Here is a 24654-nt window from a genome sequence, read left to right on the forward strand (position 1 = left end):
AGAGTTGCCATTGTTATCTTATTAACTGAATCAAAAGATGCCTATTTGAGCACTGTACAAGGTAGCAATAGGATGCCACATAAATCAGTGGTAACTTGTCTCAATGTTTAAAAATGGCTGTAAAGCAGAGTCCGGGGATGCAACATGTCAAAAATCTGTTCTGAATTTATTTTCCAAAGCTAACAAAAGATTGAGGCATACAGAACATGTCACAAGTAACAATTTAAAAAAATATATTATTTTGGAAAAATAATACTTAAGACTGATGGCACAAACAGAATATCAGTAAGGAAAAAGTATACATTCTACAATAAACCTCTGGGAGAACAATCCTACCTGTAAACTAACTGATTTAGATGAAGAAATAAAATTGTAATAGAATTGTTGAGTTCTCCTTGAATTGGTTTAAAATATAATATTGCTATGTAGAAAGAGGATTTTCTCGATGTAACTGGCTGAAGTCCCATTTCAAATTTTATTTTTTCCTCAATACACTAATTTTCCTTTCTCTCCTCTTCTTCCTTTTCTCCAATAAAATATTCAAGATAGCAATTACAGAAAATAAACCTAACTTAATAGCTCGCAAGTTTTTGACAAACTGCACTTTTAGATTACGGAGGAAAGGATGAAATTTATTAACTTCCAAGTTAAATTTGAAGCACCTCACAAGACAACAGATTGCAAATTTAAAATTAGATTCTGGTGGGAGGTCTTGGTAACAAAACTCTATTTTTCTCCTGGAGTTTGAGTTTGGAGGCTGTGAGAACCAGAACAATGATAAAATCAACAGCAAGAACTTATTCTACAGAAATGAACTTTTACTAAATTCTGCAAACCAACAACAAAGATTTTTACTCAACTCGCAAAACCCACATAGAAAACTATTTACAATAGTAACTAAAAAGGAATACACACATTTTACGGCAATTAAAAGGTTTTTTTCCCCAAAAGAGATTAAAGTTCCAGAGTAATCTTATACCGTTGAGTTTCTTAGAAACTGCAATGGGATATTTCATTGTTTTGAATTAAGAGCTTTTTAGCCAGATATTTCTTTTTATAATCCACTTTAAATATATTAAAGCATGGGATGTACTCCAAAAAGGCCCTGCAAGCAACTCAAAAGCAGGGTGAGGAAGTGGGAGGTAGGAGGGAGAGGGAGGAAAGGATGTCATCAGTAGCTGCTTGATAGAAATTCTAAACTATAAACAACGTGCAGTTTCTCCAAATTTTCCCCTCCCACAAACAATACACAACACAGCAAACTCCTAAAGAAAATACATAGACACACACGTACCTTACAAGGCAATATTGGTAGCCAATGCAACTTTCCCCAAGAGAACTGTGGCATTTAGATGTATAGAATTGCAAATGATATCAAAATGAACAGTTACTGGAACCACAGAATCTGTCAGCACCTGCCACTCAGCGCCTCCATTATTGTCTCGTCAGAGTCTATGAATATATGCCAAAAACCTGGTGAGAGAGAGCGGGGGCAGGGGGAGAGAAGAAATAGGCAAAGGATTAGCAAAAATGGTTAGAAAGGAGGACATTTTCTGCCAAGTCCTATTTTCATCACTTACCTAAGAAACATTATATAATACAGTGCTTAAATTCTGTATTTAAATTATATATATATAAAATCTGACAATACCAGAATCACTGAAAAACTCAGTCTAACACTTTATGAAGCCAAACCGAGGGTATGAACTCCATTCATTTTCTTACCACTTTTTATAATAAAGAATCTTATAGAAATTGACAAGAGACTGCTGAGGGCAAACAGAATGATACAGGACTGGAGGGTCTCAGTGACAGCTCAGAAAAATTACATTTGTATTGGGTTTTCTAGTTTTGATTGGTTGGTTTTTGAGGGGGTGGGAGAGAGAAAAGCAATTAAACAGGGTCCCTCATAAAAGATACTCAACACTCCCCTCAGAATTCTGTGCAGGGCTATTTTGCATTTCTTTCTGCTTGAAGATGGCTTTCCATTAGGTTAAGGAAGAGGTCCTGACTTTTTTTTTTTTTTTAATACACAAAACAATAGTTCAATCTGTACAATTTACTAAAATGGACAGCAATACAAGCACTGGTATAATGAACAATTTTAGAAAGGAGTCAGAGATTACAGAAAATTTACACACACAGAGTATATTGTGAGGTAAACTATGCACACTAAAGGAACAGACTAGGAGATGCTGCTGCACTCACTTACACAGGTGAACAAACCTGAAGTTACTTGTGTGTGTGTGTGTGTGTGTGTGTGTGTGTGTGTGTGTATGTGCATGCACACACGCGCGCAGGATCAAACTCCTAGACTGTGCCTTGGTCTGATGCCATTTAAAAGTTCATTACCACATGTTCCTTAGACACTAGCGTATGTCTACACTGCAGCTGGGAGCAAGCCTCCCCGCTTAGGTAGATAGACTTGCGCTAGCATGCTAAAAATAGCAGTGTGGACATGGCAGCTCCAGTGGAGACTCAAGCTAGCTACCCAAGCTCAGAACCAGGGGGTTGGGTTGTCGCTCGAGCCATAACATCCATACTGCTGTTTTTAGCGCGCTAGCTCGAGCCCTGCTAGCACGAGTCCATCTTCCCACGTTGCAAAGCTCATTCCCAGCTGCAGCAGATGTACCCTTATGGTCCAATCCTGTGAGATGCTGAGTACTGTAAATTCCGTGGGAGTTTTGGGTACTCAGTGCTTTGCAGGATCAAGCCCTGAAGTCATTACATTTCCTTTATGCAGCCAAGTTGCAAGGCGAAGAGGCAAATGAAAGAAGTGGATCATCAAGAAGCATTGCAAACAGAGTTATTACATGGGTTTTACATATTTTCAAAAGATTACAAGAACAATGAATTCAGAATAGGTCAGTGATGCCCCTCATGTTGTTAGAGCAACTTGGTAGTAAATTTTTATCCTCGCTTGGCTGGATTCTCAAAAGGAAGTGAGAGTTACCAACTCCTTTTTTAAATTAAAAAAATTCTAATTTTCTTCCTTCTCCTTTATGTCTCCCTCGTACTCCCCACTCCCCCAAGCTGCTGGTCGAGAGCTGAAAAGAAGTTCATGTATTGCTCAGGAGCTGGCAGAAATTAATAAAATGAAACTCATTTATATTGAAATGGACTCATTATCATGCCAGCTGACAATAATTTACAAAGCTGGACTCTTAATGGAAAACAAGGTCCTACAGACAAGTGTCTTTCCACCTGCGTCTCATATGTAGGAAATAATCATATGTTTAACATGCTTTACTTTTTAAGAAAAAAAAAAAAAGTTTTACCTTCGGTTTTTCCCCCCTGCTGTATCTATATTTGCCACAAGTAAGTTATTTTAAAAGAAAACTAAACTGTAGTGCAGTGTTACCAGCTTTTTCATTCTCAAGTTGTTTTTGAAGAGTTTGTTATTCAGCTGAAATAATCTGCTCCAAACTGAAATTTGGCAAAAAAAGGTCAGAACCCTAGTCACTTTTATGAGAATTAAAATAATAGTAATAATAATAATGTTGACTGTTTCATATGAAGTCTTTGCTCCTAACCAAATAATTCTCTTTTAGTATCTCAGTACTAAAACACTTAAAGGAAAAGAGTTGTTTTTTCAAAGGGGAAAAAATCCAAGTGGGTATTTCCACTTGGGGAACTGGATTACTCTCCCTGTCTCGCTCTATATCTATCTTTATATCTATCCACATCTATATCAATATGCATGTGCACACATGCTTCCTTGAGGATGTATCATTATCTCGTGATTCTTTTCCAGTAGAGTCAGCTCTTGTTAGTTATTATTACTAATTCAAAGGAACTCTTCCAAACACAAAAATCAATTTTTTTCAAAAATCAGTTTAATATTTAACTTTGCCTCTAATACACCTTAGAAAACACCCCAACCACCAGTTTATTGTTTCATCTCACCCTTTGGTTTTCTGCAAGAGCAGAAGTTCTTCAACATTCCCAAGTCAGGTGCAGATTCTGACTTCTGGCAGAAAGCTCTTCATGGGCATAACGGGGTCTGCTCCTTCCCCAGGAGGAGTGGCACAGAAGAGATATGATTCGCCACAGGCAAAAGGGATGGGACACACACACTCATGAAAGGGAACAGCTGGGTTCTGAACAGAAACTTGGGGCTTGTCTACACTACAAGATATGTAGGTATAATTTATGTCGCTCAGGGGTGTGAATAAGCACCTCCCTGAGCAATATAACTTACAGTGAGTGACTGAAGCGCCGGTGTGGACAGCGCTCTCCCGCCAACACAGCTACCGCCTCTTGTGGAGCTGGCTTTAGTATGCCAACATGAGAGCTCTCTCCATCAGACGCGCTACAGGGTGCAGCTGCATTGCTGTAGCACTTCTAGTGTAGACTAGCCCTCAGTACCGGTGACTTCATTTCTTCTATAGGGCAGCGTCCACCCGTACAGCATATTTGCTCAGTGCTCTGCTGGACACTACAGCGTTAGTGGAGCGTGGAACCAAGCAGGGTGTTGACGGCCTATTCATGGGCATGACATAACACAGTGATGCGCATGGTATGGATGTGCTTTTACTGACCCAAAAGTACACACTTGTCAGTGACCATGTTCAATGCTGATGTTTCGGTCATAAACAACTACAGGGAAAGTTAAAATAAAAAAACAAACAAAAAAAATGAATCTGAAATGTAGTTTTTCAAACTACTTGTTTAAAAAATACCCTAAATTTGCAGTCTCAGACCTGGTTCCTGGAAACATGCATACATGTACATAACTTTTACTCATGAGTGTAGCTCCCTTTGAGACAATGTTCTTTGCGGTATTCGGGCCAAATTAACTTGTGAGTATTAATTTAATGACTATGAAAAAGTATCCTGAAAAATCAGGCCACATGATTTCTAAGAGGATGAGCACCCAAAATTCCCACTTAAGTTGTGTGCGCTAAAAATTAGGCCACTGACGTTACAACCATCAACCCAGTGTCCTTGGATGTAAGGTGCCTAAAAATGAGGTTATAGTCAGAAAGGTGACTATATAAAAATAGCAGCAATTTATTCATCACATTTGCTAGCTACATGTACCCAGGGTTATACACCTCTACCCCGATATAATGCTGTCCTCGGGAGCCAAAAAATCTTACCACTTTATAGGTGAAACCACATTATAGCGAACTTGCTTTGATCTGCCGGAGCACTGCTTTACCGCGTTACATCTGAATTCATGTTATATCGGGTTGCGTTATATCAGGGTAGAGGTGTATCTGCTGACTTACTAACAAAAATAACATTACTTCCTGTTGGTACCAAAGAACCAATACAGGTACAGGAAAATGAAAGGGCTCATGCACTGTCAACAGAAGTGCAGAACTTTGAAATATGGGATTACATAAATATTATGTGAACCACAGAGCGCCCCGTTAAGGTTGGTCTAAAGCTTCCAATGATGGGGACTCCACCACCTCCCTGGAAAGTCTATTCCAGAGCTTAATTACCCTTAAAGTTAAAAAGTTTTTCCTAATATCCAACCTAAATCTCCCTTGCTGCAGAATTACTCCCTTTACTTCTTGCCATTCAGAGATGGCTATGAGAATTAAAAACATTTTTCAATTATATTTTCACTTCCTTATTTTATAATACAAAGACATTTTTAGACAGTAGTAACATTTCAAAAGTACATCTACAGATGTGAGACAAACTAATAATTAGCCCAACCCATCATCCCACTCTATGAAGCCCACAGTAATTCTATTATAAACTTCCACAGTTTATATAGATCGATGGAGGACACTACATAGCCATTTCAAATAGAAAATATTCAATATCAATAAGTAACTTTGGACTGCATTCTCCATACCATCACACCAGTTTTATGCCAGTGTAATTCTGGTGCAAAGCCAGTGTAATGGAGTGGAGATTTACCCTTTAATTGTAACTAGAGGCCATGTCCCTTCACTACCATGCAAAGAGCTCACTAACATGAGTGGTGACTTTAAGTCAATGAGACTATGCACAGCACTGAGGCTCCAAGCTCGGCAGCAAGGCACTGCATGGTCTAGCTGATTTTTAAATAAGTTCAGTTTGATGTGCTTATGCCCCGTCTGTGTTTTCTTTTGGTAAACATTCCAGCAAACCAGCCTGCTGGTTGTGGAAACAGTAAATTTTAAACTAATATTAGCAAATATTCATTGAAGTGATGTTTTAACTTTTAGCCGATTAGCACCTGACCTGAAGGAATATGCTCATCCGGCCAGAGAAGAGAAGTGCGATACATGTCTAATCAAAATAGACCAACAGAGCTGGAATTTCAAACATTTGAAACAAACTGCTCACTAGCAAGCCACAAGACTCACCATTTTCCATGGGAGCTATTTGGAAAATAAATGTTGAATAATGACTCCATTTGAAGAAAATCACGGTCAGTTCATGAAGAAATCACTAACAGAAAATGAAGCTAAACTAGTCAAATAAATTATTCCTCCAGCTCGAACAACACTCCTACACAAATCTATAAATAGAAACAAAAATGAGCCCTCTCAGGAGACCTGCAATCTCAATAATAACTGACAGTTAACATCCTCGAATCACAGTTAAAGTCAACAAAACCAGAAAAATGGTGTTAACAAGGGGGCATGGTGGTGAATCTGTGGAGGAGGAGAACAAGTAGCCAGTGAAGGGAAAAGCTACCTTTTCAGTGCTCTGTTATTTTTATACTGTGGTATCTGAGTAACTCAGGATTTTTTTAAATTGTTTTCAAGAGTATCTTTATGTATTTTCAGTTTCCCTCCCTTCCTCCTCCTCCTCCTCCTCCTATTATTAATGGTGGGAAAATCTCCCTCCCTCCCGGAGGGCAAATCAGCAAGGACTTATGTATTACAAGAGAAGCAGGGCAACATATGAAAAGGACAGGCCCAACAAAGAAAATAACAGAACGCCACTAACCGTCACCTTCAGCCCCCAGCGAAAACCTCTCCAGTGCATCATCAAAGATCTACAACCTATCCTGAAAGATGATCCCTCACTCTCATAGATCTTGGGAGACAGACCTGTCCTCACTTACAGACAGCCCCTCAACTGAAGCAAATACTCACCAGCAACCACATACCACACAACAAAAACACTAACCCAGGAACCTATCCTTGCAACAAAGCCCGATGCCAACTCTGTCCACATATTTATTCAAATGAAACCATGATAGGACCAAATCAGATCAGCCACGCCATCAGGGGCTCGTTCACCTGCACTCCTACCAATGTGATATATGCCATCATGTGCCAGCAATGCCCCTCTGCCATGTACATTGGCCAAACCGGACAGTCTCTACACAAAAGAATAAATGGACACAAATCTGACATCAGGAATCATAACATTCAAAAACCAGTAGGAGAACACTTCAACCTCTCTGGCCACTGAGTAACAGACTTAAAGGTGGCAATTTTGCAACAGTAAAGCTTCAAAAACAGACTCCAACGAGAAACTGCTGAGCTTGAATTAATATGCAAACTAGATACCATGAACTTGGGTTTGAATAGAGACTGGGAGTGGCTGGATCATTACACATATTGAATCTATTTCCCCATGTTATGTATCCTCCCACTTTCTTGTCAACTGTCTAAAATGGGCCATCTTGATTATCACTACAAAAGTTTTTTTTCTCCTGCTGATAATAACTCATCTTAATTCATTAGCCTCTTACAGCTGGTATGGCTACTTCCACCTTTTCATGTTCTCTGTATGTATATATATTTCTTACTATATATATGTTCCATTCTATGCATCTGATAAAGTGGGCTGTAGCCCACGAAAGCTTATGCTCAAATAAGGTGCCACAAGTACTCCTGTTCTTTTTGCGGATACAGATAAACATGGCTGCTACTCTGAAAACTAATTTCAAATTGTAAGCCACAAGTAAAACATGGGAATTCCCTGGAGCCCTTGTGCAGGTTAAAAGGAGCTTGTGTGCCCCTTCCCGGGAAGTGGGGGCTTTCATAATCTGCCCTTGGAAGCAGAGACCAATGTTAAGCCACAGGAGGAGCTGCAGGAAATGAGAAAGAGTGGCAGGACCTGTTCTGCCTTCTCTGGTGTAGTTAGGGTAGCTATTGGCCCATCTACATGTTTATAGATAGTCAATTGAATTTCTCAAAACAAAAACAAAAAAAAATACCCCAAAGTGTAGGCTGTAGTTCATTTATCTTAAAGTTCTGTATTATTATTAAAATTAACTTGAAACATACTTTTTTCTTGTGCCAAGTGAACAGAGAACAGCTGATACATATCAGTACAGCAGTGTGCCAAACATATCAAAGACAACAACCAAAGTAGTCACATATAAGACATTTTTTTAAAATGTCAAATAGAAAGAGAATAGCTGCTTAAGTGATAAATGCACAAATGTCCAGTACCTAATGAAGCTTAGGCTGCAACAGTACTACTCACAGTAAGAGAGATACAGAACACAGAGTAAAAAATGGAGCACAGACGTAGATTCGACAGTACACTATTTTAGAAACTAATATTAATAATTGAAATGTTTTCCTTATGCGAATGGGAAGCCATTGTACAACTACACAAATAAATGGAGGACATAACATTTAAAAGACACAGAAAATAATTAAGGCCAATATTGTCAAAGTTGGGTATCAAAAGTATTTACTGTAAATCCATAGTTAGGCACCCAAATAAGTGGCTTGATTTTCAGGAAGGGCGGGGTACTCATAGCTCAAATTGGAATGAGAGCTATGGATGCCCAGAACCTTCAGAAATCAGGCCACTTAATGAGGTGTCTAACTATGGGTTTAGATGCCTAATTTTAGGTACCCAAATTTGAATACTATGGAGGGATAAGAAGCCCCACATGTGGCATTCAAGAGATCTAAAGAAAAAGGAGTCAAGTTAAATCCAAGCAAATGCATGATCAGCACAACTTCAGTATTTTGGTTGTATTTGCTCAGCTATATAAAAGCTATTTACGTAAGACACAAAAAGCGCTAAAGTAGCAGCAGTTACTGAAATAAGGCCACTGAAAAGTCGTGTTGAGCTAAGCGAAGTATCAAGGGTGGTGATTTACTTTTAAGTTTATTCCACACTTTGCAGAAGTTTTGGGGGTGTTTGGGGACCTCTCAAAGAAAGATTCTGAGTTTCAATCTGATGCCCAGTAAGATTCTGCCTTCACCAAAATAAAGCAACTAACTGCCAGTGCAGGAGGACACTGCCCAGCCATGAGAAGAAGAATGGTCCAGTGGATAGGGCACTGGCTGGTAACCTGGGTTCGATTCCCTGTTCCATCACAGACTTCGTGTGCATCCTTGGCCAAATCATTTAGTCTCTTTGTGCCTTAGTTCACCATCTGTAAACTGGGCATAACAGCACCTCTCTATTGTGTGGGGGTGTTGTAAGAATTGTGACAGACCCAGACCAGTGGGGTACAGGAGTCTGGTAGAGGGCAAATATACAGGTCACTGGATGAGTAGTTTTCTGTTCCCTGAGTGACCAGAGCAGGGGCTGTATTAGAGTAATCAGGAACCTGCTAGAACCAGTTAAGGCAGGCAGGCTAATTAGGACACCTGGAGCCAATTAAGAAGAAGCTGCTAGAATCAATTAAGGCAGGCTAATCAGGGCACCTGGGTTTTAAAAGGCGCTCACTTCAGTTTGTGGTGCGAGTGTGAGGAGCTGGGAGCAAGATGCGCAAGGAGCTGAGAGTGAGAGGGTGTGCTGCTGGAGGACTGAGGAGCACAAGCGTTATCAGATACCAGGAGGAAGGTCCTGTGGTGAAAATAAGGAAGGTGTTTGGAGGAGGCCATGGGGCAGTAGCCCAGGGAGTTGTAGCTGTCCTGCAGCTGTTACAGGAGGCACTATAGACAGCTGCAGTCCACAGGGCCCTGGGCTGGTTCCTTCCAAACCTCCCAATTGACCTGGACTGTGGGTTCTTCCAGAGGGGAAGGTCTCTGGGCTGTTCCCCAACCCACATGGTGAATCTCTGAGGCAAGAAAATCCGCCAATAAGCGCAGGACCCAACAAAAATGAGGAGGATCTTTGTCACAGAATAAATACAGTGAAGATTGTGAGGTGCTCAGATATGGGGGCCGTGGAAGTAGTGGGAAGAAGTGGGTTTTTTACCCATGAAAGCTTATGCCCAAATAAATCTGTTCATCTTTAAGGTGCCATCAGACTCCTCGTTGTCTTTTTAGAAACAGTACAGTCACACATAAGAAATGTTCGGGTGGCTATATCGAAGTGAGGATCTGGGGCTGTATCCCCGCAAGAAGGGAAGTCAGGGTTTTCTACATCGAAGTCTCTCACATCCACAGAAATAGACTGCACAGACTGAAAGAGAGATATAGGCAATGCTGTCTCACAGGGAGCACCTCCATCAATGTGCACTGGAGAAAAAGTTACAATGCCATCTAACACAAGCCTTTAGAGGCCATCATAAAAAACCTCTTACAGCAGCACCACCGAAGCTATGAATGAAATTGCACCAGCAGAAAATATGACTGTGATTAAACACAAACCTAGAAGGGATATGCCAGTCACTAGTATCTTAAGCAGATTATTTCTGACAGGGCATGACAATACTGAGGAGACATTTGAGGCATACATTCACATTGTCATATCCAGTTTACCTGTATTGGACAAGAAAATGACAGCAATCAGGGTTGCAACCGTTTGCTAGTTGTCTACAGTACCGGAAATTCTTTGCTGAGTAGCCAAAATAAAAATGTTTGTGTCTCTGTAAAGCAAAAGAGTTCTGGACATTCTGTGAGGAATGAACAGGAGCCCATCTGTGAAAGTGAAAGGCATGCGGTTCCATAACAATTGAAATTTGGAATAATAAATATAATTCATTCGGGGCACATCGGAGCAGAATAGGTCAAACAAAGGACCGAATATTGCTGGTTTGACCCGATATCAACACACCAATCAAAGAAGAACACATTCACCAGTCTAGATATTACAATAACACAAAACCCCTACCTTTTTCTACAGGTAGGAGAAAGAGCATACATTCACAGCCCTGATGGTCAGCAACAACCTGGCATCGTCAAAGCCAAACTACTCACACCAAGATCCTATCTTGCACACACTGATAGCAGAAGAACATTGGGACATAGCTGGAGAAATTTGTTCTTATTGCAAGCTTACCTCAGTTTGACTGATTCTGGTTCTGACACAGTAAGTTCTATCTCCAGGCCAGACGACAGTTTTGTTCAACTGGAGGACTTGACCCCTGGCCACACATAACATTTTATAACCAGAATCCACAGAGAATTTGAAAGACACTAACAATTAATGTGCTGCCCTGACTGGCCAGATGTAAAACCATGTATTGGTAATGAATTATCAATATTTATTAAGGAATTCCTATGTGGGCTGTGGTAGCAATGTTTTGAAATATTGGGTTATAGCAAATTTCAAAAATCTAGTAACAATAAACTCGATGGGCTAGATTCTCACTAGCACTAAGATCCGCTAATGCAAGGGAGACAGAGACCATTAGGGAACTGGTTATGGCTCCCTGATTCTGTAATTGTGATTCTCTCGCCCCAGCCCTTGCCTCAGTATTAGTCAGAAAGGCCTAGGGCTGCTCTAAATTACTTCAGCTGTGAATGGTCCCTAAGAGACCATGCACCAGCTGAGAATTGGCTAAGCAGACCTGTGAACCATCCTGCCCAAACATGACTCTCCCTAACACATCCTTTCTGCTGGAGTGAGGAGGCAGCTGGTGCAGCTTTACGCCAGCAGAGACCGTTCCTGCCTGCGAGGGTGGGAGGGGAGAATGACAATTACGGCATACTACAATTACAGTTATGGCCACATTCCGGCTCCTTTGCGCCACTCAGATTTCTATATTGCAAGATCTGGTCTGATAGGTTCTCTTTATCTTCAAATAGAAGGGCGTGAAACATTACTGGGAAGTCAGCGGATGGTGCTATTACAGATACCATTATAGGTTCTGTTTGACTGAATATAGAACGAGCTAGTTAATGGAGAGATGCATAGTGTCAGCTGTGATGTAGTTCTTTTTTCGATAAGGTCACCAGCAAAATCTGTTCTACCTGAATCTCTGTGTCAAGAATCCATTTCTTAGATATAGAAGCTGCTACAGGTTACAATCCTGTAGCAAACAAAACATTACATAGTGCCATAATATTAGCGTACTTCACATTTGTCAAGAAATTCTAAAATTCATTTTGCATGTGCAGTCATTCTTTGCCATTTACAACAATGGTTCTAAAAATTCTTCATTTTGACTAGAAATGCCAGAGAAGTAAATTACCAGCAGTTCCATCAGGTGAGGATACTGCGGCCTGGTCCCCACTAAGTCCCCAAATCGGACTAAGGTACGCAAATTCAGCTACGTTAATAACGTACCTGAATTCGAAGTACCTTAGTCCGAACTTACCGCGGTCCAGACGCGGCAGGAAGTCTCCCCCCGTCGATGCCGCGTACTCCTCTCGGCGAGCTGGAGTACCGGCGCCGACTGTGAGCACTTCCGGGATCGATCCGGGATCGATTTATCGCGTCTTAACCAGATGCGATAAATCGATCCCAGAACATCGATGGCGTGCCGCCGGACCAGCCGGTAAGTGAAGACTAGGCCTGTATATCTAGGTAGCAGTTTATATTTTTGGCAAGGTATGTGTCATTTCATTATTTCAATGCCTCACACGGGTAAGTGACCCAAAATAAACAAAAACAGCTAGCATTCACTTTAAATTTAAAGAGTGATACATTATTTTATTAGCTGAGAAAAGCTACTGATATTTTATGTGGCAGTTTTTCCAACCCAAATGAAAACATAAATTGGAGTAAATCTATACATAACCATATTTGGATATGTACAAACGGCTCCTATTCACCTATACTCAAGTTACATGCAAATTATTCAACACATCCTAGAGTGGAAATAGCTCCTGGATTCATACAAACTGCACACAAGCAAACAAAGAGCTGGATTCCTAAAATCGAGGCGTGACCATTGCAATTTTGCTGCACTTTTGTCGGTGTGTGTGGGTGTGAGTGTGTGTGTGCGTGCATGAGTGATAATCTCCAGTTTAAAAATGGTGCTGTACCATGAAGAGATTCCATTACATTGGTGTGAGTATTAAACATAGCACCGTGGACTTCTGTATTTATTCTTTTTCTCTAACACTTTGAAATCAAAGTTTCTTCCTTTAAGATGTCACAGCCTCCACAAAAGCCTCTTACTCTACACCCTCTATTAAGGGTTGAAGCACCACCCGCCCATAGCTGTATTTGTTTTTACAGTGCTAAAACAGAAGTAACAGTTTATTTTTGTCAGTAATCCCATATAAATTCTAAGACAAACAGGAAGCAGAGGATGGTGATGCCATTTTTCAGTCTTTGGGAACATAATCACACTTTAAAAGAAAACCCTGTGCAATACTTCTAATATCCCAAAAGACAAGGCAGAAACAAAAAGGAGATTTTACATTTGAATGTAAAGAAAAGAAGACTTTTCAGTCTTGCACAGGTCTCCTATTGACCCTCATATCCCTTTTGAAAAGATCACAATCTTACAGGATTCCAGCTGTTGCACATGTTCATATAATTGCAATTCTCAAATCCCTATTAGAAGATCAAACAGACATGACCATCTGGTGGCTTGTGGAGGTTCTGGGAACGTGCAATAGCCTCTGTAAACTTGAAAGTTCAGCTTGCAGCCCAGAAGGAGTCTCTCTCGGGCTCCAGTGCAAATCCTCACCCCTCTGCCCCTTCACATTGTATTAGAGGAAGTTGCCCATGCGGGCAGGGGACTGGACTCGATGACCTCTCGAGGTCCCTTCCAGTCCTAGAATCTATGAATCTATGAAATTTTTCAAATGCAAAATTTTTTTTGGTCAAAACAACTTTTTTTTACCAAAATGAAAATGTAATTAAAAAAAAAAAAAAGTCTCCATCTTTTTTTCCTTCCCCAACCCCCTTTTTCAGAAGCAAAATGTAAAAAGAGGGGAAAAGGGGGGAAATGGAGCAGCAAGGAGGAAAAACCAATAAAATATTTCACATTTTATTTTCTCCATTTTCCAAACAGCTTTTGATCCTATTAAATATGGTGCAAGAAAAGTTACCTCTGGTGCATGAAGTCATTATGCCAAAGAGACAAAGACACCTCTATGTGATGCAGGGTGCCATAACCAGGCCAGGGCTAACCTGCTGACTTCTGCCGCCATAGCGATATCAGTCTGGGGTGTGAAGAGGTGTGATCCCTGACGGGCATATAGCTGTGCCAGCAGAACCGTTCATGTAGACACGACCTCAATCTTACCCTTTTACACACCTGTGCTTGGGAAGCATTATGCTTCTTTTCACACCTGCCTTAATGCTTTCAGTTCTACAGCAGAGCAAAACTGTTCTTTTCTTCACCAGTGTTACATGGAATTTCATTGTTTGGACACTTCAGTGAAGCCCGGGGTTTAGTTGTTCAAACATGGCACAACATGATTATTCTCTTTTTGCTACACTATGGCTGATGCTCTAAGCCACAGCACTGCCAATTTCAGGCTAAAGTGAAGATGAACAACTCCAAAACCAACAACAAAATACATCAGAAACCTAAGATGTCAGAAAAATAGCCCCCACCCACACTGCTGAAACAATTTTTTATTTTCAATAAGAGGTTGTTAGCCAATTTCAGTATAACGCAGAACAGGTTGCCATATAAGTAGTCCAGCAACTTTGCTGGTGTGTACGTAGACAGCTCTCTTATGGTCTTCTTTTTGGGCTTGATCCAAAGCCCAATGAATTTGATGGAAATTGACTTCAAAGGCCTTTGTGTATCAGGCCCTTAGAGAGATAATGTGGTTTGAATAGTCAGAAATTTGGATCAACTTTGCTGATTACTAGCTCACTTGCTTGCAACTGGAAATTCTTCAGTGAAGTAACTAGCTTTCCTCCATCCTTTCCCTCACCTATTTCCACACCAAAAACAACAAAGGAATAACAGACAAGAGAACCACTATTCTGGCTTCCACACATTCTTCTCAAAAGTATACCCATGTACCTTTTTGTCTTCAAACTCCTTCCCAAAAAATTCATATATGAAAAAGTGTTATGCTTTAGACAAATCTTCAGTTATGTCACTTGCTACAATTTTAATCAATCCATGTTGACATCTCACCTAACATCTTTTGCTATCACATCAAATTCCCACAGTAATGATATGTATATAAGGCATCCAAAAAGCAGCCAAACGGGTTGCTCCCCTACAGAAAATTGTGTCATTGCTTTAAGTCAGAAGAGGACTCTGTTAGATCACTTCTCAGTTGGAGAAAAGTGATCTTTAATTCCAACTTGTGTAATATGCCCAAGCACCACTATGCACCCCCAGAGTGACATATGTAAGATTGCAATTAGCTACTGACATTCATACAGTTTTTGGTATAGCAAACAATAAATCCACTAACTGTGATTTGTTGCTGAGGTTTATGCTGTTTGCTTGATCTGGGGGCTTAGATTTATAATAGAGACATAGTTTATTGGCTTCCTTTCTTTGAAATCTTACACAGATTTACAGGCCATTAAGGGTTAATTATTAAATCTCAGAATTAAGTCTGAAATGTGTGAGCAGCTAGAGAATACCTTATATGATTAACCAAATTAGAAAAAAAAAGTCATTTAATACTTAAAATAAGAATGATACGTATCCTACAACAATCTCAAATCCTGCTCCATCAGTTGATACATGGGACATCATTTGGATGATCAGATATTTATTAGCATATTAGATCACAAGAGAGGTGTGATTTTAATTGGAGATTCTTCAATAATTTTAAAATACAACAAAAACCATTATGATGATAGCTGGGGAAATAATTTGGGACCAGATTCCACCACTTTTATTCATGCTGAGTAGTACCTTACTCTGTGAGTAGTCATATTGATTTCACTGGACAGCAAAGGGTCAATGGGGTAGAATTTGGCCCTCGGTTTAAAAAAAAGACAAATATGGTTTTATATCAAGATTAGCCTACAATCATTATAACATTAACAATCCACTAGTCTTGAATTTATACGCAACTGTTTGTATAATTCTAGAGTGCTCTTTTTCATAAAAATATTATAATGTTAAAAGACAGAGAGCGAGAGAGAGAGAGAGAGAGAGAGAATGGGGCAAAACAAATTTGTTTCCTATGAATAGCTAAATAACTTCATGCTGGTCTCTCAAATTCAGAGTTCGCAATTCTCACGATTTTATCATAAGCCTCATGATATTTGCTGTTTTTCTGAAAGCCCTGGGGTCATGTGACTGGTGGAGAATCCCAGCTTTTATTATTTAAAAAATATTGTTTAAAGGAAGTTTCTAGCCTTCATGGTTGCGGAGTAAAGCTGGAAAGTGTGAACTCTCCAGGCTCAGACATCAGAAGGCAAATAAAAAGCTGTATTATTTGTTTGTTTTTAATTCGCATGACTTTGAGGCCTGACTCATAATTTTTTAACATTTGGGGTTGGTAATATTGCAGCTTATCACTTATAATCACAAGTAGCATACAAGCTCTCCTAATAAGCCTAACTTTGAGAGTTACTCAGCACCCCGGGGAGAAAATACAAAATAATTGACGTCAGGCAGAAAGATAAATGAGTGCCACACACCCAACCCTGCAAGCACTTAAGACGCATTGTTTTTCCTCTTGCAAATAACTGAACTAATGGCACTGAATTCTTCTGTCCAACTAGGTAATTATATGGCCCCATTCCTACAGTGTCTGAATAACTCACAATCATTAATTTACCCTCGCAATATTCATGTGAGGTAGGGAGTATTAGCCCCAGTTCACAGATGGGGAACTGGGGAACAGAAAGATTAAGTGATTTATTCAGATTCACACAGAAAGTCTGTGGCAGAACTCGGAACAGGATCCAGATCTGATTCCCAGTCCTTGACCACAGAATAGCTTTTGTTACAAGGTGGGACGTGTACGAAGTTGCACAAGAGAATTCACCACATACAGAGTCTAGCTTTATTATCTTCAACTCTACCAGTGTTTTCCACCACTCCTAGGAAGTAGCCATGTTCTGCCCTGGTATTTTTGTGCTCTTGGTACCCCCTTTTGTCTCTATTGTCTCCTCATTGTCCCCAGGGCATTGCTTTGTACAGTTTTAAACTCTTCAATTTCTATCTTATGAGGAATCTTAAAAAAAAAAAAAAAAAGACATTCATAGGCTCCATAACTGCACAGTGTTGTAGATTTAATAAATGTCTTTCTTTCTTTCTTTCTTTCATTTTCCATTTTTTTCTTATTTTATTATGTTGCTTATTCACCTATCACTTCCCTTTCAAGGAGAGCCATTTGATTTATGGGCTCCCCTGCCTCTGCTGCCCACCATTGTGTTGGGTTTTTTTCTATTTATTATTTTGTGGTCTATGTATATAAAAATATAAAACGCCCACATATACGTTCACACATAAAGGGAGTGTGTGTATGTTCATATACACACACATCAAATACATGTAAAATTGTAAATGTGGCATTAAAAAGATTTATGGTACTTCATTTCAGAACTATTATGCCAGATTCTGATGTGGTGAAAACATGATTTCTTGAATAGCACAACTGAGTCAGGTAAGAACAAACAACTATCCAAAAAGTTAGGCTCTTCCTAGCACAGCCTTTTGGCAGTGTGTTTGAACATACACCTCTACCCCAATATAACGCTGTCCTCGGGAGCCAAAAAATCTTACCGCGTTATAGGTGAAACCGCATTATATCGAACTTGCTTTGATCCACCGGAGTGCGCAGCCCCTCCCCCCCCCGGAGCGCTGCTTTACCACGTTATATCCAAATTCGTGTTATATCGGGTCACGTTATATTGAGGTAGTGGTGTAGTTCACTTTTGAGATGGGAGTGTTGCTTTAACCGCTTGCTAGCCAAACAAAAATAGCAAGATACACAGTAATGATTAATTTAGTTTAAATTCATTGTTTATTTATTAATTTGAATTTCAAACATGGCTGAGCACGACAGAAACACAACAGTAAAGCAAAATGGAGAGTATGATCTGCATGGCTGCAGCTCTGTAGAGTACTCTCATCAAACAGAAATGTTAGAGGTTTCAAAATACGGAACCTGTAGCAGGCCAGGTAGGGAAAAGGTTACAAACAAAAGCTTGGTGTGTCTTATTTACACCCAGCTGTGGGAATGGAAGAGGAAATTATATTATCACTTTTTATCCAGGCTTTAACATGTCTGAACCTATTCCTCACCTTCTGAAAACATGCACAGGAATGTATATTCACATTCATATTCCACTCCAGTTTCTGACGTTTACCCATTGTATACTTTTCCCAGCAGAACATTCGACTTTACAAAATGTATTGAAAGTAATCTTCTATTTTTAAAGAAAACAACTCCCCCTAACCAAGCCAGAAAACTAGTCAGAGCTTTGTTAAGTTCTTTATTAGTGCCTAGGAAAAATGTTGCATGTGACATCTAAAAAAGTGTATAGATAAAAGAGAGGGGGGGGGGGAAATCTGTGCAATTGTTTGTTTATATATTGATATAATTTGTTTATACATTGGAATGAAAGAAATTGTTGGCCAAATGTGTTAATGAATTTTTCATGTACCCACTAGAATGCCTTTCACTTGACAGGGTTTAGTAAATACCAAACTCTTCTTTATTCTTTTTTGTCTCTTGTACCTTCTATATGAGTCCAATGTGGGCGTATACACAACACATATTAAAATAATTTCTGTCTATCCTTCTTGCTGAAATGCAGGATAGTGATGTGTCATTCAGTGGCTCTAAGTGAGAGCATAACATGGAGGCTTCTATGCTGGAATAAATTAAAACAGTGCATCCAGAAAACAATGTATATAATCTCTAGAATAACAAAAGCACTTGTTTTGGAACCATTTATAAAATCTGCTGCTTAATTTGATGAACAACATTGTGCCCAAGTATAAAATTAACTCAAACGTTAAGCTCTAGAAAAAAGGACTAACAGGATTTGAAACATCTGAAAGGCACAAAAAATTACAATGATTATCGTAACATTGGTAAGGAGTGCTTCAGACACTACTGAAATATTGCACAAGGGGAGATAAGACAGCTGAAGATAGCACGGTGACGTTAATTACGTTCTGTTTTTACAAAACTGTTTAATGCTGTATAGCAAATTATTTGTTCTTGGAAAAAAATACAAATGTTACCTATGTGTAACACAGCAGTCCCATTTATTTGATCCTCTTCCTTAAACTTGTAAACTTGTCTTCAAGTGGACAATACCTGCACTGGTGGGTTTTTTTAGGCTCATCATAATAGTTTTTTTTTAAAAATGGCCCATAATGAGTTTCAGGCACAATGGATAAAGATATTATTCATTTATTCCTTTGCTTTCAGGAAAGGTACCCTGACATTTCTCTGTCCAACAACAACAAAAATGTAGAAAATGCTAATACAGGGGGTATGGTACTTCCAAAGGAAAAGGTGTAGCTATAGTTTACACTACCCGTTTATTTTGATAAGAGCTGCATTCTGGAATATTTTTATATTACCAAGAAACATTTTTGCTGAAAGTTTTAACAGGAAAAAAATGGCAGTATTAGATTGCTTGCCAAATCTACTTCAAATTTAATTAATTTGTGCAAGTTTTCTAGAATACATGTTCTTGTTTTCCCCCACAGAAATGCAAAGTGTGCATCTGCGAGGGAATGTTTAAAAAAAATAATATGGTGGGTTTTTTAAAAACGCTCAGTATTAGTTTAACTCTTCTCCTACTAAAGTAAATGGGAAAACTCTTGTTGACTTCAATGGGATTACTCATGCAATTGAAGTTAAGTGCTTAACTCTATGCAGCATCGGGATCTTATCATCATCAGTTTTTACACTCTGATACACGCTGATGGGCAACCTTACAAAAAAATTCAAATTAAAAAAATAGATTTTCATGCAAAATTCCCCATTATTTTAATGGGCAGTTCCATGCATGGATCAATGTAGAATATGATCTTTAGCATGCATATTGGCTGTGGAACCATCACCAATGTTAGAATTTTAAACTGATTTTCCAGATGACGATTAATGGTGACCTAAAGAACAGCTCTCAGTTTAACTTGTCAGCCAATAATTTGATCCAATGCTGAATTACTGATACAGTAAGAAATCCACTTCCCAGCGTCCAACATTCAAGACTAGTCATCAAAATCAACTAGAAAACAAAATGTTTTCAATGGCAAAATTTCTTAGTCGAATTAATTCAACAACATGAGATGTAGGAAAATATTTCAATAGAAAATACCTTGTTTACAGATACCCTATTATATGAAAAGTAAAGTAGGAGTTCATTTTCATGTAAGAACAGATTTCCTAGTTTAACTCATATTTAAACCTTTAGCAATAGGATTGGACTGAATCACAATTAACAGAAGTCAATGCTAAAATAAACTAAAATAGTGTGAACACAGAGAACAACCTTGTCTGTTTCCTGTGTACAAAGTTTTGATAAATCTTCACTGGCTATAATTCATGAAGGGGGATTTTGTATAACAAAGGTAACAAAATGATGAATTTAAGAACCAAAACCAAACTAACTCAAGGTATAGTAGAGATCATCCCAATCCACATGTTCTAACATCTCTCAGCATCAGAAATGGCCCTCCCTAGAGTGAGCTTTGAAATTTAATTTGCAAGGAGATTAATGTCTACAAAAACAAATATTTAAGTATTTTCAGATTCAACCGAAACTGTTTTCAACTGAACCAAACTTAACCAAGACTAGTTGTGGGGTAAATACATGCATTTCACCCTAAGGACTGATTTAAACAAGAGGCGGTTACTTACCTGGAGGTTCTTTGAGATGTGTGGTCCCTATCTGTATTCTGCTGATAATTATACGCATGGGCCATGCATCTGGAGCCAGAGAATTTGAAAGTAGTAGTGTCTGTTGATCCGTGCATGCGCCCTTGCTCCACCTCACGGTTTTGTCCAAGGTGTCAAAGGACAGAGTGGAACAACCACGCCCTCAGTTCCTACTCCACTGCAAATTGAACAGATCCACAGCAGAGGGGGAGGAGTGAGGGACTGGAATACAGTTAGGGACCACACATCCCTAAGAACCTCCAGTTACATGTAAGTAACCTCCTCTTCTTCTATTGTATTCCATTGAGGGTGATTTAGCAAGCAATACTTAAGTAGGTGCAGGGTGCGAGGAAAAATGATGGAATAGTTGAAAGGAGGACAGCTGCACCAAACGAAGCATCCGTTGCAGAGTCTTGCATCAAGGCATAATGTGAAGTGGAGGTATGTACCCAACTCCACGTGGCTGCCCTACATATGTCTGGAAGTGGTATACTGTGCAGGAGGGCCACAGTTGATTCGTGCGCTCTCATGGAATGGGCCCTCGCTCCAAGGGGTGAGGACAGTCCCGATAACCGATAGCAGAGCGTAATGCAACCCAAACCCCACTTAGAGATCTTCTTGTGGGGAGATCTCTTGCCCTTTAATCTGTTCAACTACAGCGATAAGCAGTCTAGGGGACTTCCTTAATAGTCTTGTCCTGTGTAGGTAGAAGGCCGAGGTCCTGCAGATTTCGAGGGAGCGAAGGTGCCGCTTCTCTACCAAAGCGTGAGGCTTTGGAAAGGAAGTAGGTTAGTGTGTAGGTTGGTTGAGATGAAAATGAGATACCACCTTTGGTAGAAACTTGGGTGCAGACGCAGGGAAACTTTGTTCTTTTTGAATACGGTAAAAGGGGGGGGGTCAGCCATCATGGCCCCCGATTCTCTTACCCTTCTTGTGGAAGTAACAGCTACCAGGAAGGTGACCTTCATGGAAAAGAGAGACAGGGAGCCAGAGGTTGTAAGGGTGATTTTATTAATGTTGAGAGGACAAGACTAAGGTCCCATTGGGGAGCGATAGGTTGAACAGGTGGATGAGTTCTAAGACCTTTCCAAAACCTGCTAGTCATTGGGTGAGTAAACACAGAGCGCCCTTCCACAAGCGGGTGGAAAGCAATAATAGCTGTCATGTGCATCTTAATGGAATTGAGTGTGAGCCCTGAAGTCTTTAGAGGCAGAAGGTACTCTAAGAGAAGGGAAATGTCCACCCCATCAGGGGCCAGACCTCCCTGCCTAGCCCTGGAGTGAAACGCTTCCACTTCACTTGGAGGTGAAACACTTCACCCAAAGCAAAAAATTCCTGGGGCCCAAGCACCAACACCAACCTCATATAGGCGCCGATTCCATGGGTGCTCTGGAGCTGGAGCACCCATGGGGAAAAATTAGCAGGTACTACGCCCCCACTAGCAGCCAAGTTCCTTTGCCCCCACCCCCTCCCTCGAGCATGCCGCATCCGCTCCTCCCCCTCTCTCCCAGCACTTCCCGCCCCCCTGATGGCAAACAGCTGTTTGGCAGCGCTTAGGACTTTCCAGGAGGGAGGGGGAGGAGCGGGAACACGGTGCGCTCAGGGGAGGAGGTGGAGAAGAGGCAGGGCAGGAGAAGGGGGTGGAATGGGGGCGGGAAGGGGTGGGGCTGGGGTTGGAAAAGGCGGGGTGGGGCAGGGACTTTGGGGAAGGGGTGGAATGGGAGTGAGGCGAGGGCAGTGCAGGGGCGGGAAGAGGCGGGGGTGGGAGCAGGGCCGGGGGGGGGGAAAACGAGCACCCACCAGGCAGAGAGGAAGTCGGCGCGTATCCAACCTCCCCAGTGTCAGAGGAACAAGAGCCGCAATGATGACTGCTTCAGGACCGATGGTTCGCTTGACTTAGGGCAGTGGCTCTCAAACTTTTGTATTGGTGACCCCTTTCACATAGCAAGCTTCTGAGTGCAACCCCTCCTTATAAATTAAAAACACTTTTTTATATATTTAACACCATTATAAATGCTGGAGCAAAGTGGGGTTTAGGGTAGAGGTTGACAGCTTGCGACCCCCCTGTAATAACCTCACGACCCCAAGTTTGAGAATCCCAGACTTAGGGGATCCTGACTTGGAAGGTGTACGTGGCTCAGTGGATGGAACTGGTGGCTCCGGTTATTTGCGCGACTTCTTGTTGTGCTTGTGAGCCTTGGAACACACCATTTCTCTGTAGAACTCATGGAAGGCTCATCGTCCTTTCTAGGCCTGGAGGAAAACTTACTGCCATGCTTATGCCCTTGCTTCACGACTAGGCCCCGAGCATGGAGTCTGTAGTACTGGTACCAACAGAACCAGACTCTATCTCTGTAGTCAGAGGCGCACTACTGGGCTTCTCAGACTGATGTACAGGGGTGATTCCCCGACCTGGATCCGATACCAGCCTCATGGGAACCTCCATGAGATGCTTCTTGAGGCGGAGAGCCTGGCCTTCCTAGGTATGGCTTGGAAGGAGAGGCAGATACTGCACCTGGATGCAACATGGGTTTCTCCCAAGAAGTACAGGTGGTGTTTCTCACTGTGCGAGAACGAACACAGGCAGGAGGCGCAGATCTTGAACCCCAGCATCTTTAGCATAGTCCAGTACCTAGGCATGAGTGCTGGACCGGGGGAGGAACCAGAGAAACAGAGTCCCCAATGTCTCTTAATTCCTAAAAACTAACACTAAGACTAAAACTACTGAAAAACAACCAAAATTAACTATGTACAATTCTAAAAACAGGTTGTTGTTTTTCTTTAAAGTGCATCAGAGAAAGACGAGAGGACACCAGCAGCTCCAACTCCGACCAGGCAGTAGTGAGAAGGAACTGAGGGCGCGGTTGGTTTGCCCCACCCTTTATCACCTCTAATGAAACCATGAGGCGGAGCACGATTGCATGCGCGGACCAATGGACACTACTACTTTCAAATTCTCTGGATGCATGGCGCATGAGTATAGCCCTCAGTGGAATATAATAGGGATCATCACTTGAAGAACAGAATTTTACTGTGTTTGAGAGCTCAGTAATGAAGAATCAAGTATGTAAACCGGATGTTGACCACGACTATGTGGTTAGTGAAGACCTGGGCAAATCACATTCAACATCATGTGAACTATTCATCACTGAATTGTAGCTGACATGATGATGAACATGATTAGTCCTGGACTACAATAACCACAAAGGCGTGGTCAATATCATGTGAGCTAATTCAATTCTTTACAGTGACCTTCAAACACATTAACATCTTTTCATGTAGACATGGCATAAATGAAAATCTAAAAAATTTCAATATCACCGAGTCCACACAGATCAATGAGATCAGCATTGCAGATGTCCATCAGGTTTTTTCAATAAGACCATCATGATTTCCATGGAAGTAATAGATATTGTTTAGACTCCAACTCAATGAATAGGAGATGAAACTTTGTGGACCAGAAATACATAACAGCTGTTAATTTTTGTATGCTGTACTTTAAGATGTTTTAAGCATGGACCAATAAAAATGTTCCAACCAGAACCATTTTTGCCACGTTTTTAGGTAAAAATACTTACATATATAGCATTTTTTAATTAAAAAGTAAGGAATAACCTATTTAGCTTTGAAGAAAAATGTGGAGCATCTTTAAAGATATTACACTGACACAGAAGAACAATACAATATTAATTCCACCAGGAGCTAATAAGAACATTTAAGAAGAGGCATCCGATAAGTGAAGCTTGAAATATTAATCCCTTCCACTAATGCAAAATTTAAATAATTCAAATTTTCCTCCTTTCCCCACTCGCTACTCATTCTCTCTTTGTTTCTCAGTTTTTTCATCTGTAAAATAAGAATTATAATCCCCATTTTA

At 40.4% G+C, this 24654-nt stretch overlaps 1 protein-coding gene across 6 annotated transcripts in view; it reads right to left on the reverse strand.

The window, feature by feature from the left end:
* Window positions 1–24654, reverse strand: part of TIAM1 (TIAM Rac1 associated GEF 1) — a 270110-nt gene that overhangs the window by 104640 nt on the left and 140816 nt on the right. For all 6 annotated transcript variants that reach the window (XM_008165270.4, XM_042855753.2, XM_005283901.5 and 3 more), the window contains one exon: window positions 1295–1473. The gene's annotated coding sequence lies outside the window, so the exon portion shown is untranslated. The remainder of the gene's footprint in view (window positions 1–1294; window positions 1474–24654) is intronic.

Source organism: Chrysemys picta, chromosome 1 (assembly GCF_011386835.1).
Source record: "Chrysemys picta bellii isolate R12L10 chromosome 1, ASM1138683v2, whole genome shotgun sequence".
In the NCBI taxonomy this organism is placed as follows: Eukaryota; Metazoa; Chordata; order Testudines; family Emydidae; genus Chrysemys; species Chrysemys picta.